We start from the raw sequence: 17,646 nt of genomic DNA, 5'->3' as shown, positions 1-17,646 counted from the left end.
AATCGTATAAAGCAGCTGAAAAATGAGAAAATATATCAAAAGCAAAAAGAATATTTCAGAAAACGGATATCAATGTCATAGAATGCCAAAGTCAATTTCAAATGTCAAAGAAGATGTCATCCATATATTGATCAAATCAACATGGCCAAAAGCTCTCATTGGTCAAATAGCTAATTGCCACGCTCTCATTGGTTGAACTTCTATTTGTGATTGACAGTCAGGATCGGTCTATTTTGATGGGCAGTAAGAATGCCTCAGTTGCACTCATCATCCCTTACTCATCGATCCCTTACTAATCTAAGGTCCAAGGAAAATACAATCTTAACGATCCCAAAGAGGGAACAATTTTCCAAATACAAATTCTCCCAGGAACTGCCGTGCAGCCAGCTAATGTTACAAAATTATAAAATTATCGTTCATAAGCCGTTGTTGATTGACATTGTAGGTAATTAAATTTGCAGCTTCTGATTAATTACTTAATTAGCGCTTGACCCCCAACCTTTTCCCACAATGCATGTCTTGAGTTTTGTTATTCTCGTCTTTAAAGAAATGTTCTTGTAAACTCTTGAAAAAAGTTGGTGAAATTTTAATTAAGGCAAGCTAGGTCCAAAGGAAAAATGTGTACAGAGACTCTTAAGTATACACCTTGAGTGGGAAACTCATAGAAAGTTTCTTTCACCGTTTGTAAAGTTTTTAAAGTGTGAACGTGTCCAAACCACAGACGTTGTTTACAAGGAAAGACCGTGGCATATATAGTGGTGTGTGTCTCTCCTCATTTGTACCGACGTGCTCGTGTGTCCCCACAGAAACCGATGGAAACTAGGTGAGGCTATTTCCGGCCCGCCAGCATTCGAACGTTGATTCTGGTTGGACTCACTTGAGACTTGGCTGTGTGAGACGCTATTGCATGTAATCGCTGGGTTTCCCATGGCAGAACAAGTCCGTATTCGTGGGGGCGAGCGTCGTCATTTTTGAGGTGGGGTCTTTTCCTGCTGATAAGATGGTGGCGGTCCGGGTTAGTCGAGGAGAAAACAAACTAACAAACAAACAAACAACCAAAATAAGCGGTTTTACACCCCCGTGTGAAGATCACAGTTGGCACAGCCCAGTCCAGTTCGTTCAGGTGTGTGTGCATGGATCCGTGTGCGGAGATGTTTCGGATGGATTTTTTGCAAGTTTTCGGGACAATTCCAATAATTTTCCTCTGAAGTTTGTTCCTTCAATGTGTGTAGTAACTGCTGGAATATTGTCGTGGCGGTTTTCGGTGTGTTTCGAGGAGTTTCGAGAGGAAAGGGGCCCTTATTTTACTTGTTGCGTTTCGGAGAGACGACAAAATGGCGAGGCTGGCGTGTTCAACAGACGGCGTGGTGAAGACACTCGTTCTTACAAGGTAAGACAACAAAATGTTTCCTCCACATAAAGTTAGAATTTGAAATTTGGTGTCATTTGGTGTATTTCTCTGAATCCCGAGCGGAAAATGCCGTGTTTACGGCGCGGCAGCCTTTACAAATGTCTATTTCTTTCGTATTTGGTTAAATATTTTGCTCTTTATTGTGTGCGTAAATAACGTTGCATATATTTGGCGAGTTGTGTGAAAATTATAGCAAGTATGAGTTGATATTAGTAGCAGAAAAACTGAAAGAAAAGTGTCTTTTGTTTGTCTCCACGTGGCCGCCACACCTGTTGGAATGTACGTGACGTCACGCCTCAGTTTTCCCGCCAAAACGCGGCGTGGAGGGGAGGGCGGGGCTTGTGTTTTAGTCGTGCGGGTTTAACGACCGTTTCTCATAGTTTTGGACGAAGAAATTGGCCTTTTTTTGGCGACGCCTCAGGGGCGAGCCAAATTTTTACTATATTGTGTGCAGATTGCAAGAATTCTAGGAATTGTACAGGAATGTGAAAGTCCATGGGACGATAACTCAAGAATGCCTGGATGTATTGTCTTCATATTTTGTAGGTAGGTAGGTCTGTGGGAGACCTTGTAATGATTGAATTTTGGGCCCCCTAGCGACTTTCTATGGTACTGCAGGGGAACTTTCACTTTTCAAATCTCGTCTTCTGAACTTGCTATAGTCATGATTTTTAAGTGGTGGATAGCTCTTTGTTAGGAAAATATGTCCTGTAGATTTGGACCCCCTAGCGGCTTTTTTTGGAACTGCAGGAGCTGATTTTGACTCAAACTTTGAAAGAGAATAACGTAAGAAGAGGATGACGGATCATCATAACTTTTGGTGTGTAGATAGCTTAAGTGATGATTTACATAATCATATGCCAATTATGCAAATAAATATTCAATTTGCATAATTAATGAGGACAGTTAATAAATCAGCTGCATTCTATTAAAGGACTCTCAAACGCATGACATGTGTAACTGAGAAAGAGGATGAATATCGATAGATATCAATTATGCAAATTGATACTTAATTTGCATAATTAATGCCAAAATACTATAAATCCATAGTGGTAAATGATGGGGATGTCATTTTTGCACCATTTGGAAGTTAAGTAAATGTGGCCACTATTAGACACAAATCTTTTATAGAGGGTCTCATTTACATATCTATGAGGCAATAGTGCGATATCTTTTTTTGTGAAAACAAGATTTTCATACATTGGACAACTTGTGTTATTTTGGTAAAGGTGATCGACTGATATGATTTAGGCGAGGTCCTTATTTGCATGTGGGCTAAAAACAAAAACGTTAACAGAGACCACCGTCGCCATGGCAACATTTTTTTATGTTGCCAAACTTGTCTGTAATTGCAGCCTCGGGGGAAGCGGACAAACTGGCGGAAATGTTGGCGGGGATGTCGGGCGGCGTATTGCTGGAAAACTTCTTCTTTACTGGAGGTAAAACAAATTCTGTTTCGTCGATAGAATTCCTTGTAGTGTAATTTTTCTCACATAACAAGGGAGTCGGTATTTTTGGACGGGCCTTTTAATATTGAGCGGCAACTCCAAGAGAAGACAGGCTTTACAAATGTCTATTTCTTCCCGGTTTGGTTAGGATATGTTGCACTTTTTCCGTGCATAAATAACGTTTATATTTATGTAGCGAGTCATGTAGGAATGGTATGAGTTGATATGATATAATGTGGCAGAAAAAAATGCGACAAAAGTGTTAACTTTGTTTTATAATATGTCCACGTGGCGCGGTCCGGCTGTACCGCCACCAGTATAAACGCACACGTGGGCGGCTTTAACTCGGTCAAATGTCTCGTGGACAGGAAAAAACGTATGGCCTTCCATGAGTATTTGAGAGATTTCTTTAAGTTGCAATAAGGTTGTGCTTTGAGGTGAAGAAGTTGAGTGCTGTTGCGCTTAAAATTTTTGATGCATTTTATGAAGTTATTATGCAAATATGCGAAACAGTGAGTAGATGTCACTACTATGAAGATATCAGCATTTTGTTATTTCCATTTTCGGGGGACCTAATATTGCTTTGTTTGACGAGGTACAAGTAATGTGTTCCATAAAGGGGGATTACTATTGTTCTAGAAATAGCTGTTAAAATTCTGCCTCGATACATAACATCACAAAGGGTAACATTTGAAATGAATTGACAACTGATGATACTTGTAACTTACTGCGACCGTTTATTGCCACAGGGAGGAACATTGAAGAAAACCCGCACTTAGAAGAGATGTCCCGGTGAGTGTTTCACAATTTCTTTGTCGAGATCATATTTTCAGTACCAATAGTATATATACCTTTGCCAATTACCTTGTTGAACTGTTAAAGTGTTTATGACACCAAAATACAGCATCCTCTTATTATCTGTGATTGAAATAGTATCATTCAAAGAATATAAACATTCAAAACAAATACACACCCTTCTGATGTTATTTAACACAGGAAACCATACTTCCAGCTTTTGGTTTTTCTCTGATCTCTTTACTCTTCCGATGAAGTAACGAAAACATGGCAGCCGGTTCGGAACCTTGCACCATGGCTTGTGAAAAACATCATTTGATGAGCAATTATAGTGATACATTCAATTAAAATATATCATAATTTTTAACTTGTTTACTTCTCTAAAAAAACGTTCATTCCGAGCCGCAGCGCAAAGTTCCAAACCGGCTGCCATGGTCAATGTGACGTCATCGGAAGAGTAAAGTCACTGATTAATGTAATTACCTGTTGGGAAGAATCAAAAGCTGGAGGTATGATGTTTTGATGGTTCGATGTTCAACAATGTCTGAAGAGTGTGTATTTTGTGCAAATGTGTATGTTATTAAACAATACTATAATGTTTTATGTAATTTTCGAAAATTTTTGGTTTTGATATCATTGGTGTCTTGAACACTTTAAACAATACTTAATCAGTACGTTGATGTTTTCGGTGACACTTATTGTGTACCGTATATTGTTCAATTTCACTTATCGGGTACCGTACCGTATATTGTACAGCAACATTAAGACTACTTACTCCTCGTATACATTGACTTGATGATGTGACGAGAATGTTAAGGAACATGAATATGTTTAATGTATACTTGACCTCTATACTTATTTGATAATTTGTGTATATTTTGTTGGAACATCACAAGTCAGACTTTCGTGTTTGTTCCAATCAAGATTGAAGTGAATTTTTTTTTAAAAATTAAATAGTAACAGTGTTTGGTAGTGTTAAGTCAAGGTAGCAGCACACAGTATTTAAATGCCACTCCCGGAATCCGTGATCAAGCAGTAAAGAAATGGTGCGGCCTAAATCTTGAACCACATGTTAAAATGTTTTGTGAGGCGAGGCACAAACTTTACTGTAAGATAGTACGTTTTTATGATATAAATAAGTCTGCTTTTAGATTGTACAAATGAGATTTGGAATTTTGCACATTCGGTGTATAAATTTGCTTCTCTTGAGTACCCTAACGTTACTATGGTTTCATCCACGTCGATGTCGGTCACTTTGTAGCCCATAGGCTGGAAACTGTGCTCTGCTACCTTGAACATCATTATTGAAACAACTTAGTTTATTGCAACTTCTTGCCCCGTAGGCTAATTGCATTAGTACATGTAACATGAAAGGACGGACAAACAATGGGTAACAATATAGCATGTGACTTTTCTAGTCTCAATAGTAGCTCTATCTTATTTGGGTTTGACTTTTTTTTCCGACACAGTGGAAGACGAAAGATCCCAGTATCTCTGTAATGTGCGGGTTTCGTGATGTTAAGAGGAGGGTAGTTTTCTTTTCTTTTCTTTTCTAAGCCTACATAGTTTAGTGCAGCTTGAGATTAGCCAGATGGCATGTATTAAGGTCTTAAAAGCCAAGATATCGTACGGAGAACTGATTATCCCGAGTCCGCCTTCTTGAATTTGGCGGTCATGTCATGTGACCCAACAAATAGTAAGGATCGCATGTATTCCGCGTAATGGATATATGAATTCCGTAAAATTTGTATGTTTCTTAAGTAACGGATTGTATGTATTCCATAAAGCTCGTTTGAATTCCGTAAAATTCGTATGTAATGGATCATATCAAGGAGGTTATATAACCTCCTTGATCATATGTATTCCGTAAAAGTCGTATGAATTCCCTAAAATTTGTATGAATACTTTGCCACCCGTAATAAAGAGATTTGGGTACTGTATAAAAAAGCATTGAACTCTTGGCATTGTTGGAAAGGTACTCTGGGGAATTCAAGAAGTTGAATTTTGATCATGTTTGCCCTGAGTTCAGGATTCAACGTATTGTAAATTTAACAGAACAAGCTGGATTGAAGCTTTACAGTTTAGTCTCTGATGAATTATGATACCCGCTGGAGTGGAATGTTGAGTGTGAAATATTAGAAGTGTAACTGTAAGAAAATTTGCATGACTATTTGCCTAAAGTAGATTATGTTTCAAAGTTGAATCACTTAGGCCCCGTTCGTGGTTGAAAAAGTAAAGTGGTTTGAACCATTTCAGCAAAGCAAACCATTTTACTTGTGGACATGAACGCTCCGTAACGGTTTTGTTCCGTTTTACTCTGAACCTCCTCGCGAGGTAGTCTACAACGATTTTTGCAGAATTGTCATCATGAACGCAAAAGCGATGCGGAACCACTTCACATCAATGTTTATGACGACGTACATCTGGGTACATGAGGTTTTAGATGTCAATAGGATATTTTGGGCGTGTTTTTGAACAGTAAAATCTTGTTGCATCATCAGTGTGCTATTGTACAGATGTCAGATTGAAATGACCCAAACAAATGATCATAGCTGGTTTGACAGGTGTGACAATATTTCATGTTGTCTCTGTGTTCCATTTTCTTCAAACTTTGTCTGGTCTTGTTGCAGATTGTCGTCACAGCATTGCTGCCGACTCTAGCCTGCAGTTAACACCAGTGCGAAGGAGTGTGTCTTCCTGGAAGACACGTGTTTAACAGTTAAGTTGTTCATTGTTCTGGCTATATCTTCTTGAAATTTATGCTTTTCTAAGATCCCTTTATGCACAAATAGAACTGTTCGTCAACTGAAGTAATTGGACTTGCTTTTCTAAGTTGACTGTACAGAATTTCTTTTGTCAAAGAGAGTGCTGGAATCAACTTTACTCACCACTGCTTTTTTTAAATCTTAGATGGAATCGTTCCTTTGTAAACTAAACATGTTGCTTAACTTAAAGGGGTCCCATAACTTCAAACGTATATCTATAAGTTTGACATCGCATTGCACCAGTGTCGGTTGTCTGAAAAGTGTTGCATTTTGACGAATGATAATCAGAGTGGCGGTGTTTAAGGATTTTCCGTTGTCGAGTTTATTTTACACCGTCCATGCATGATTTACAGTCTGTAAAACCAGAAAAATGTTATGAATATAGCGTTCCATATTGTTCCATTCTAATTAGGGTACCGTAACTTTGACATACAAATACCTTTGTCTTTCTTTAATTTGGCATGATTTAAAGTAAACAAACAGAATAATTTTGTGTCAACTAACTTCAGCTTCCCTGTAGTAAGTAATTTTTGACTGTGCGTAAGTCACCACCGATGCGGGGCGCGCTGTGACTTAGCAACTGTTTACTCCGCTTGTTGCGTTCCAAGCCATGTCAACGTTGATGATCCGTTATTTGGTATGCCGCATTGTTACACCGGAAACTGAAATGGTGACATTTGCACTCGGCACAGCACCGCATGTGACCAGAAAGTAAAATCTTCCTTGTTTTTCCAGTCAATTCAGTGCAAAGTTCTGACATATTTTAAACATCAATTGTTTTTAGAGCTCGCTATTCATGATTTTGTTGATTTTTTTTTTGAGCAAGCAATGAGAAATCGTCATTTACATTCAATGAACTTCGTGTTTATGATACAGGGTATGGGTTAGGTTACATGTTTGCAACATCGATATCAATGCGTTTCCTTTTGGAACCATGCCTGCCGACGGGAACTTATCAAATGCAAGTTTATCCGACGTGTTTCAAGCTAGATTAATATGATTTGCCGTTTTGGAGCCTCACTAGCTAGTACTTGATTTAGACAGGGGGACCGTGAAATGTCAACACTGTAGCTGCGTCACATTGAGTCGTGGTCAACGGAATGGCCGTGACGTAAAGGGGGGTAGGGCGTTCGAAGCCACGGTTATTTCGTAACTTAATCGAGACATAAAGTACAAACACCTACATCTTTTGTGTGTTTTCTAAAGCTCAATGCCTCATGTGCAAAACAAGAAAGTTTGTGTGACAATTGTTGACTGTTCTTTATGTAAGAGTTGCCACTACGCAATGACCTTGCATCGAACATAGCCATTGTTTATACCCGGTAGCCAAATTTTCCTAGTGGCGCAAAAGTCAGTTAACTGTTCACAAATCCGTGTTTCATTCAGATGACTTCTCTGCGTTTTTATTCAGGACAGTGGATAGAAAGAAACATGTCTCTCTTCTGCATAATAAGACAAATTTGAAAGCAAAACTTGTTTGAAGTTTTGGTACTGTTGAAGTTATGGGACCCCACATTATAATTGTTTTTAAATTCATACATATGTTGAGGTATGACACTTTTTTCTCCTTTTCATTTAGTCAAATGCATCCAGACGGGCGACAACTGACAGCAACAGACTCCAGACGATGGGATGCAGAGAAGAGTTTCTTCTGGAGAAGACCTGACTCCAGCCTGAGAATTTGCTGCGACCCGAGATACAAGTCAAGTCATTTTGAATTATAACTGGGTTGGTTAATTTTAGTCGAAAGATAGATTGTTGTAAATTATAGAAATGGTAAAAGCTAGCAGAATTTATAGAAGCTGTTTTATATAATTCGCTTCATTCGGCATCATATAGAGGACATTACTAGAAGATAAAATGTATTTTATTTTCCACTGTGTTCATGGAACAAAACTTAGTACACATTCTCTCCTGAGCAGGCAGCTTTTTATATCTACCCGTTACTATTTCTAGTGGGTGTGCGCTGATTCGTATCTTACACACAGCTGACCATTGGTCAAAATCTTTGTTGGAGAGATATTTTTCCATTGAGTATTCTGTTTTGACGTTTGTATAAAATCTTAACCTACTGTCATCTATAGATATTTCGTAATGAAAACTTTGAGTATATATGTCGGTCCGCCTTTTTCTTAGCAATGCACAAAATGCTGTATGTCTAGATCCAGATTGTTGACGTTCCAGAAAGAAGTATATCCGCTATTGTCGAGTACAGGTTTCACACGATGGTATTATATAACTGTACAGGTATAATCAAGGAGCAAAGATTGTTTTTCTAGATTAACTTGATTTTGTGTACCGAGATAGTTAACTTTGTGTAATGTTGGAGAATTGTTGTGCTCGAATCTTTGATATTTGTGCTGTTCGCAACATAGAATTGTACGAAAGCACACGACAAATTATGTAGCAATTTGAAAGTATTATTGTTAAAAATTATGTTGGGCTAAGCTGATGTTGTTTACCGAGCCTGTCAACTTTGTGTAATGTCAAAGAACTGTTGTGCTAGAATCTTTGATATTTGTGCTACGAATGCACACGACGAACTTTGTAGTAATTTGAAAGTATTGTTCTCAATATTGTTGGGCTAAGCTGATGTTGTTTACCAAGACTGTCAACTTTGTGCAATGTTGAAGAACAGTAGCGGTAGAATCTTTCTGCTACGAATGCACACGACGAACTCTGTAGTAATTTCGAAAGTATTGTTCTCAATATTGTTGGGCTAAGCTGATGTTGTTTACTGAGACTGTCAACTTTCTGTAATGTTGAAGAACTGTTGTGCTCGAATCTTTGATGTTTGTGCTACGAATGCACACGATGAACTTTGCAGTAATTTCGAAAGTATTATTCTCAATATTGTTGGGCTAAGCTATGTTGTTTACCGAGACTGTCAACTTTGTGTAATGTTGAAGAACTGTTGTGCTCGAATCTTTGATGTTTGTGCTACGAATGCACACGACGAACTTTGCAGTAATTTAGACAAACTTTGCAGTAATTTAGAAAGTATTGTTCTCAATATTGTTGAGCTAAGCTGATGTTGTTTACCGAGACTGTCAACTTTGTGTAATGTTGAAGAACTGTTGAGGTAGAATGTTTGATATTTGTGCTACGAATGCACACGACAAACCACGTAGCAATTGAAAAGTATTATTGTTAGCAATATTGTTAGACTAAGCTGATGTTGTGTACCGAGACTGTATAATATTGTTTATTTGCAAAGATTTTACATGAAGAAAAAGGCAAAAAGTTAAGGTTAAATGACGATAAATGAACTAGGCTGGTAAGCATATGTTTGTAGGAATGTGTAGAAGCCAGGAATTCATCTGAATTGTGTCCTTTTGCTGTAATATGAGAGTACTTGATCAAGTGTGAAGACTAAATAACACTTCTGTCAAAACCATCAACCATCCCGAAACAATGTCAACGGTGGCGCATAGTTTGAGCAAGGATACTTACTAAGTTACTTGTTCAGGCACAAGAGACTTTGGATCGGTTTTTGACTAGACAGAAGTTTTATTTAAACCTTAAGACTGGATCATAAACCCTTATGTTATATCGGAAAGAGATGATTTAGGAGGATTGTTGGGTTTTACTTTGAAGTTATTCCTGTAAACATACTTATGGACCAGCGTAGTTCATGTTAAAGTGTGTCCAGTGTTTCATTAACATCCACGCACCCATCAATCCATCCCTTAATCCACCCCTCCCTCCCTCCCTCCCTCCCTTGACTTCACCCCCAACCCTTAGACTTCACACCCCCCCCAACCCTAGACTTCACCCCCCCCAACCCTAGACTTCACACCCCCCAACCCTAGACTTCAGACCCCCCAACCCTAGACTTCAGACCCCCCAACCCTAGACTTCAGACCCCCCAACCCTAGACTAAAGACCCCCCATCCCTAGACTTCACACCCCCAACCCTAGACTTCAGACCCCCCCATCCCTAGACTTCAGACCCCCCCATCCCTAGACTTCAGACCCCCCCATCCCTAGACTTCAGACCCCCCATCCCTAGACTTCACACCCCCCAACCCTAGACTTCACACCCCTCCTCCCTAGAATCACACCCCCTGGATTACACCCCCTAGAATCACACCCCCCCTAGAATCACACCCCCTCCCTAGAATCACACCCCCTCCCTAGACTTCACACCCAGACCCCTCACTCCAGACCCCAACCCCCTCACTCCAGACCCCAACCCCTCACTCCAGACCCAAACCCCTCACTCCAGACCCCAACCCCTCACTCCAGACCCCAACCCCTCACTCCAGACCCCAACCCCTCACTCCAGACCCCAACCCCTCACTCCAGACCCCAACCCCTCACTCCAGACCCCAACCCCTCACTCCACTCCCCAACCCCTCACTCCACTCCCCAACCCCTCACTCCACTCCCCAACCCCTCACTCCACTCCCCAACCCCTCACTCCACTCCCCAACCCCTCACTCCACTCCCCAACCCCTCACTCCACTCCCCAACCCCTCACTCCACTCCCCAACCCCTCACTCCACTCCCCAACCGCTCACTCCACTCCCCAACCGCTCACTAACAAACTTCATTTCAATAAAAGACATGCTACAGGAGATTACTCGTGTTGACCAGTTCTTTTGTCAAATACTTATAAAATTTTATTACAGAAGAAATATGCAGTTCAAATACTTAGTAAATATTTACCGATATAAAATAGAAAACTTCAAAAGCCGCGGCCCCACGTGCCCTGTCGGCAGGCCAGCACAAAGGCCCCGCCCGAGGCAAATGTGTCACCCCCTCAAATTATCTAAGAGGGGGACGGGGGTGTAGTTCATGTTAAAGCTTGTTGTGTTGTTTTTCCTGTTAAAATGCACATTTCAGATAACCTTTGCATTGTTTCCCTGCTATATTTATTTTAAATGATTTCACTGCTTCATTTTATTACTTCTTTTGGCCACTATTCATGATCTTGTCAGCTCTAAAACTATAGCCACCAATGTGAAAGATTACTAAGTGACATTGATGATAAGTTTGCTACTGAAATTATACTTTCAAGAAAAGGCAGAATAATTCTTCATGTTAATATGAACTACAAGAACTACACTAATATGAAACGATTAAATTGCTGTGGCCTAATGTCCTTTCGAACTTAATTATAGACTCACAGTTGTGCCAAAAAAATTAAGGGCAATTTGGTTGCAAACTTAAGCAAATCCTGATTAACTGTGGTGGGTTGTATGTGGTAACAATAAATAGGAAACAATATTACAAGTAGTGCACAAAGACAACTTTTCAGATTGTAAGTTATTTGCTAGTAATATTCTGTTTCGTTAGTTAGTATTTGGGAGAATTACTACTTTTCACAAGTCTTCCAAATACTGCTTATTATTGCTAATACCACTAGCAGTAACTTACAATATGAAATTTTTCATTGCGCGTTATGTATTACTTTTCATATTGTTTGCTATCTACTGCTTCCATATATAACCCGTCGCGCTTAGAATTGGCTTAGGTTTGCAACCAAATAAAGATGTTTCTGCACAACTGTGACAAGTCTATAATTAAGTTTCAAACGACATTAGGCCACACCAGTTTAATCGTTTCATAAAAAAGGTCTGCATATTAACATGAAAAATTATTCACCTTTCTTTAACTATAATTTCAGTAATAAACTTATAAAGAATGCCAGTAATCTTATAAATTGGTGGCTACTTTTACAACTGACAAGATAATAAATTGGCGTGACCTTATGTGTAATGAAATGAACCAGTGAAATCATTTAAAATACATATACCAGGAAAACAAACACTACCAAGAATACTTTTTTTTTAAAACTGTCTTATATTAAATAAAAATTGCAACACTTTCCAAATTCTATTAAGAAACTTTCTTGGCAAGTTTTTCTACCAAGTCTTAATTTCTTGTTTTTATTAAATTGAACATTATTTTTCTTAAGAAAATATCAGTTTTTTCTCTCTCCCCTTTCATGGATTATATGAAGAGAAGAATAACGCATTTTTGGTAGTGAAGGTCATCTAAAATGTGTCATTTAACAGGAAAAAACAACCCAACAAGCTTTAACATGAACTACACTGGTCATGTTTACAGGAATAGCAATTCCTATAAACATAGAAACCAGCCTAGTTCATTTATCAATCAAAACTCTTTATTTCAACAAATACATTCAAATCCTACAAGTACAAACAAATTCTAGCCATCTTTACACTCAGTACCAAATTGCAAGCTTTTTTGTATTTACCACATAAATTAGAGGATTAATGCATAGTTAACTCACATTACAACTAAATTCCGACAAAGTCCACATTTCTTTGCAGTTTTACTTCATATGTTCGTACAAAGTGACTGTATTGGTTACGAGGAATTTTGTACCACATAAATTATATGATCTATGCATAGTGAATACACCTTCGAACCATTACACTTCATTCATTACATCATTATAGTGAAACAATACTATACGTAGGCACATATTTTGTGGTTTTACGGCAAAACCTTACGTGATAAAAACATGTCACATTTTTATGAAGTACTGAAAAGTGTCCGGTTGACATCTATCTTCTTGAGGTCTTAACACGTATGCTGCTACAGCGTCTTTTTTGAAGATACGGCATGTGTCTCAACAGTTCACACGACGTCCGTCTTACACATTGCATTTCCTGAAACAAAAACCACAACTGTTATTCATATAGTACTACATGGCCTTACACACAAACAGCAGGGAAAAGTCATTATCGTGTGCGTAGAGTACAATTTAGATAATGTCTTCAAGGGTACAACAAATATACATTGATTCCAGTTTTACAAGTAGGAAAGTTCCCTGGTTTCGTGGAGCATTTATGGACAGATACATAGGCAATGCAAATTACACAACAATAGTTTAACTACAATTCAATTAACACCATAGACTCATTTGAACAAGGCCAATTTTGACTGGAAAATGGTTTTATGTGCCCCCTCCCTACTACAGTTTCCTTCAAAATTGACAAATGCCCACATGCACGTATATAAAGCAAGCTTTCTGTTGCAGGCACTTTCCTCCCGCGAACACGTCAGAGATTTGAAAGACTTGAAAAACTTTAAGGTCTCGACATAAGCAAGCAAGCTTGTGCGTGAAAAGTGTTTTGAGTCTCCACTCTGACAAAAAAGGCATCTAAAATAAGTGCAACATTCAATATCAAATACTGGTTTGAAACCAACAAACTTTTATAGTCATGTATGTCAGTATTACTTATCTATGCTTAATATTCAGGGGTGCCAAAGAATTCATACAAATTTTACGGAATACATACGATCCATAACGCAGAAACATACGATCCGTAGGGAATACATACGATCCTTACTAATTTGCTGGCCATCACGCTAGCACCGAATCGAGCTTTGTCTGGTCCTTCTAGTTGGTCTAAGCCTACATTAGTCTTAATTTAGTGCAGCTTGAGATTTTTAAAGTTAAGCCGAATGGGATACGCCATTATTAAGTTCTTAAAACCCAAGATATCGTACGAAGAACTGGTTACGTGTCCGCCGGTGTCACGTGATCCAGGCACATTTCTCCAAATTAGTAAGGATCGTATGTTTCTGCGTAACAGATCGTATGTATTCCGTATGAATTCTTTGACACCCCTGATATTGGTCTAATAAAACAAAAATCAACACTGGACAGACCTGGACCTAAACTAGTGGGAACAATTATTGTACTGTCTCAAACATATATGGCATAATAAACCACGACCAGCGCAGAGAAATCTTTACGCTCCTTTGAGCAGCAACTCATAACGTTCTATATGAACGGTTGCCAGGATGTCTATTCAAAATACGACGGACTTACGGACACCTAACTCACCTTTCACAAGTTTTTTTTTTGTGTGTGTGTGTGGACACGGCAAGGAAACATGTCTCACAAAAGCGTGCCAAAGCTGCTAAACAATGGCCGATCATAATCTAACCCCTGACCCTTTGTTGTCTCCTTTTTCGTAAAAAACAACACCTCAAACATCTGTAAGCTACGACGGCTGAATCCCACCGAAGATATCAGCAATAGGAAGAAAAATCAGGCCACATTTGAGAAATTTGCAACACGACTTTGAAGACATAAGCATGCTGCACTTCACAAGGGCTTTGTGCAAAGTAACAATTTAAATGCTTCTCGAGGCTACATTAATTGGCCCTTTGAAAGACTTTCTTAATCACCACAGTGACTGCCTTTGCTGAAGCTGACAAAAGCGCAGGCTTTCCACACGGCAGATACGGCCCCCCAGCCAAAGAATCTATCCCTGATAAGTTTTTAAAAATCGCTGTGGGAGAAGCCTGCAAATGGACTTAGAGGCTACACATGCACCCAGTATTTGGAGCCCTGTACATTGATAAGTAGGCAAAAAAATCATGCAATGATATAGAAGGCCGAAAAAAGAATGTGTGATTTTCAGTCACAGGATCCCAAGCAGATAACCTGGACCCACTAGTGGGAAGGACTGCAACGAAGGCTAATATAGAGTTTAAAAATATGGTGCACGTGCACCCAGTATTTCGAGCCCTGAAACTCTGAAGGTAAGTGTACAGTCAACTTTGAAAAAAAACAAATTATGAACAACTTAACTGTCAAACACAGGTCTTCTCCAGAAGAAACTCTTCTCTGCATCCAATCGGCTGGGGTCTGTTGCTGTCAGTTGTCACCCCTCTGGATACATTTCACTAAATGAAATGAAAAGAAAAAAGTGTCATACCTCAATATATTGATAAATTAAAAAACGGTTATAATTACTGTAAATGCATCAAATGTACATTGTAGTTCTTGGGAAAATGACAGCAAAGAGACCGGTTTCGACTTTTTCAATAATTGCGGTGAACTTAAAACCATTTCAAAACTTTTTTCCACCTACGACTGTAGCGCTTCTTTGTTTCAAACGAGAACTTAAAACCACCGCAAATACTCCATTTTCTCCCTACGGCGAACTTAAATGCATTTACAGTATAACAGTCAAGAAAGACAAGAAGCAATCCTAATTTACAAATCTGCATACAAACAATGAAATCTAAGAAAACAAGCAGTAGTGAGTAAAGATAATTCCAGCACTGGTCATTTCATGTACTGAATACTTGGTCTTCATCACTATCAGGCTTCAGTGATTAGACAATTTTCAAGGCTGGGCTGAGCTGAGCGGCCAGAAACAAAACGTTTGACAAACTCTTTACCGTGAACATGAATGCATGTATAGTATTACAATTCAGGGAATTTAGGCAACTTAGAAAAGCAAGGGAACACTTAAAGAAGATATGGTCAGAACAATGAACAACTTAACTCTTTAACACATGTCTTCCAGGAAGAGACTCTATCGGCAGGCTGGAGTCGGCAGCAATGCTGTGTCGGATGACCATCTGCAACAAGACCAGAGAAAGTTTGAAGAAAATGGAAAACAGACTGAGAGACAACATTGTCACATCTGAACAACTTCCCCTAAAAATTTGAAGGCAATCAAAGCAATATAGGGCCAAAAAAAGAATGCTGAATTTTGTTTGGTACTGACATTTACTAATACTGTTAAGCATATTTCTGTAATACCTTTGAGCATTTTAAAACCACACAGAAACATGCCGCTTGATGATCCCCTTAGTTTTGCAAGCCTACAAAAACCCTGTCAACGATCTGTAGTGAGTTCCCACATCACAACGATGGAGTATTTTTGCATAATGGATGTTGCTAAACATTGTGATAGTGTAGTTTGGACTTATGTATAGAAATAAATTGACGTTAAAAATCAGATATTCGGGCCCTAATATTGCTTGGGTTGCCTTTACTAATTGCATACATCATCGTAAGAACATCCCCAAATATCAAGCTGCCATGGAAACGTGAAGCTGGGAATAAATTGCAGTGTTATATAAAACCTGCACACATAAAAAATGGTTTATCTTGCCGCTGGTCTATTATAAAATGTTGCTTAAGTGTAATATAATTAGATAAATCAGTAATAATGATAGAATTATAATTTTCTGCGTATGAATGTCACAATGACAGGGCCATTAGTTCAAGTGTACAATTGAGTTTCAAACGACTTTAAGCCACAGCAATTTAGTTATAGAAAAAAGGTGTAGTGGTAGATATTAACACGAAGAATTATTCAGCCATTTCTTGTAAGTATAATTTCAGTAGCAAACTTATCATCAATGTCACTTAGTAATCTTTCAAATTGGTGGCTATAGTCTTAGAACTGACAAGATAATAAATAAGAATAGTGGCCAAAAGAAGTAAAAAAATGAACCAGTGAAATCATTTAAAATAAATATAGCAGGAAAACAATGCAAAGGTTATCTGAAATGAACAATTTAACAGGAAAAACAACACAACAAGCTTTAACATGAACTACACCCCCGTCCCCCTCTTAGATAATTTGAGGGGGTGACATATTTGCCTCGGGCCCAGGTGGGGCCTTTGTGCTGGCCTGCCGACAGGGCACGTGGGGCCGCGGCTTTGCCGGTAGCCTGGCGGCGGCATTTGAAGTTTTCTATTTTATATCGGTAAATATTTACTAAGTATTTGAACTGCATATTTCTTCTGTAATAAAATTTTATAAGTATTTGACAAAAGAACTGGTCAACACGAGTAATCTCCTGTAGCATGTCTTTTATTGAAATGAAGTTTGTTAGTGAGGGAGGTTTGGTGAACAATTATGGAGTCCAGCGTGGCGCACGTGGCGCCAATTTCAGGCCGGGAAAAAAACGAGAAAACTGAATAAGAAAAATGAGAAATTATCGGCCTGAAAATGTTTTATCTTCATGACACTGAAAAAGTTCATTGTTTTACCAACTACTCTGTAAAATATTGAAGAATAGAACGAGGCCGACGGTACATAAAAACGATAGAGTTTTTCGAGGAAGATAGGACTGTCTGAAGGATAACTTTTTCTACACGAGGTCGCGTCGGAATATCATCCTCACTGTTCCCCGAAATAACGTCCAATTTTCACAAAATTTCCACAAAAAACGACCACAGATATACAAACAACAATGTGAAATAGGTCTCACCCTAAAAAATGGACGTTGCGCGGCTCCAAGAACGGATTTCCGACGAGACATTCTGCTTCGCACCGCCGCCATGTCGTCTTCTTCAGCCAGTCCGGGCGCAATGGACTATGGGTAATATGACGTCATCACTCAGTTTTTGGCGCCAAAACTGGACCATGTTCCTCTGACAAGGTGGATGACGTATTTCAACTTAAAGCGTAAAAAAACGACCTAAATGTTT

General features: G+C 38.9%; 2 long non-coding RNA genes across 5 annotated transcripts in view; one reads left to right on the top strand and one right to left on the bottom strand.

Annotated features, from left to right (window-relative positions):
• The window catches only part of LOC136420653 (uncharacterized), a 541,092-nt gene extending 523,446 nt beyond the window's left edge, over window positions 1-17,646 (bottom strand). Inside the window, exons 1-4 of one of the 4 annotated variants that reach the window (XR_010753270.1) lie at window positions 17,427-17,601; window positions 15,704-15,779; window positions 15,001-15,095; window positions 12,829-13,063 (exon numbers count right to left, since the gene is read on the bottom strand). This is a non-coding gene — a long non-coding RNA (uncharacterized lncRNA). Of the gene's footprint in view, window positions 1-12,534; window positions 13,064-15,000; window positions 15,096-15,703; window positions 15,780-17,426 lie in introns of those variants that run through there. The other 3 variants (XR_010753269.1, XR_010753272.1, XR_010753271.1) reach the window with 3 other exon arrangements.
• On the top strand, window positions 540-9,710 carry LOC136420476 (uncharacterized). The gene is made up of 5 exons (XR_010753220.1): window positions 540-1,390; window positions 2,767-2,850; window positions 3,609-3,651; window positions 6,285-6,372; window positions 7,999-9,710. It is a non-coding gene; the product is annotated as an uncharacterized lncRNA (long non-coding RNA).

The sequence above is a fragment of the Branchiostoma lanceolatum genome, chromosome 15 (assembly GCF_035083965.1).
Source record: "Branchiostoma lanceolatum isolate klBraLanc5 chromosome 15, klBraLanc5.hap2, whole genome shotgun sequence".
NCBI classification, from domain to species: Eukaryota; Metazoa; Chordata; class Leptocardii; order Amphioxiformes; family Branchiostomatidae; genus Branchiostoma; species Branchiostoma lanceolatum.
Note: the sequence above shows the minus strand (reverse complement) of the source record. Positions and strands in the feature narration are given on the sequence as shown.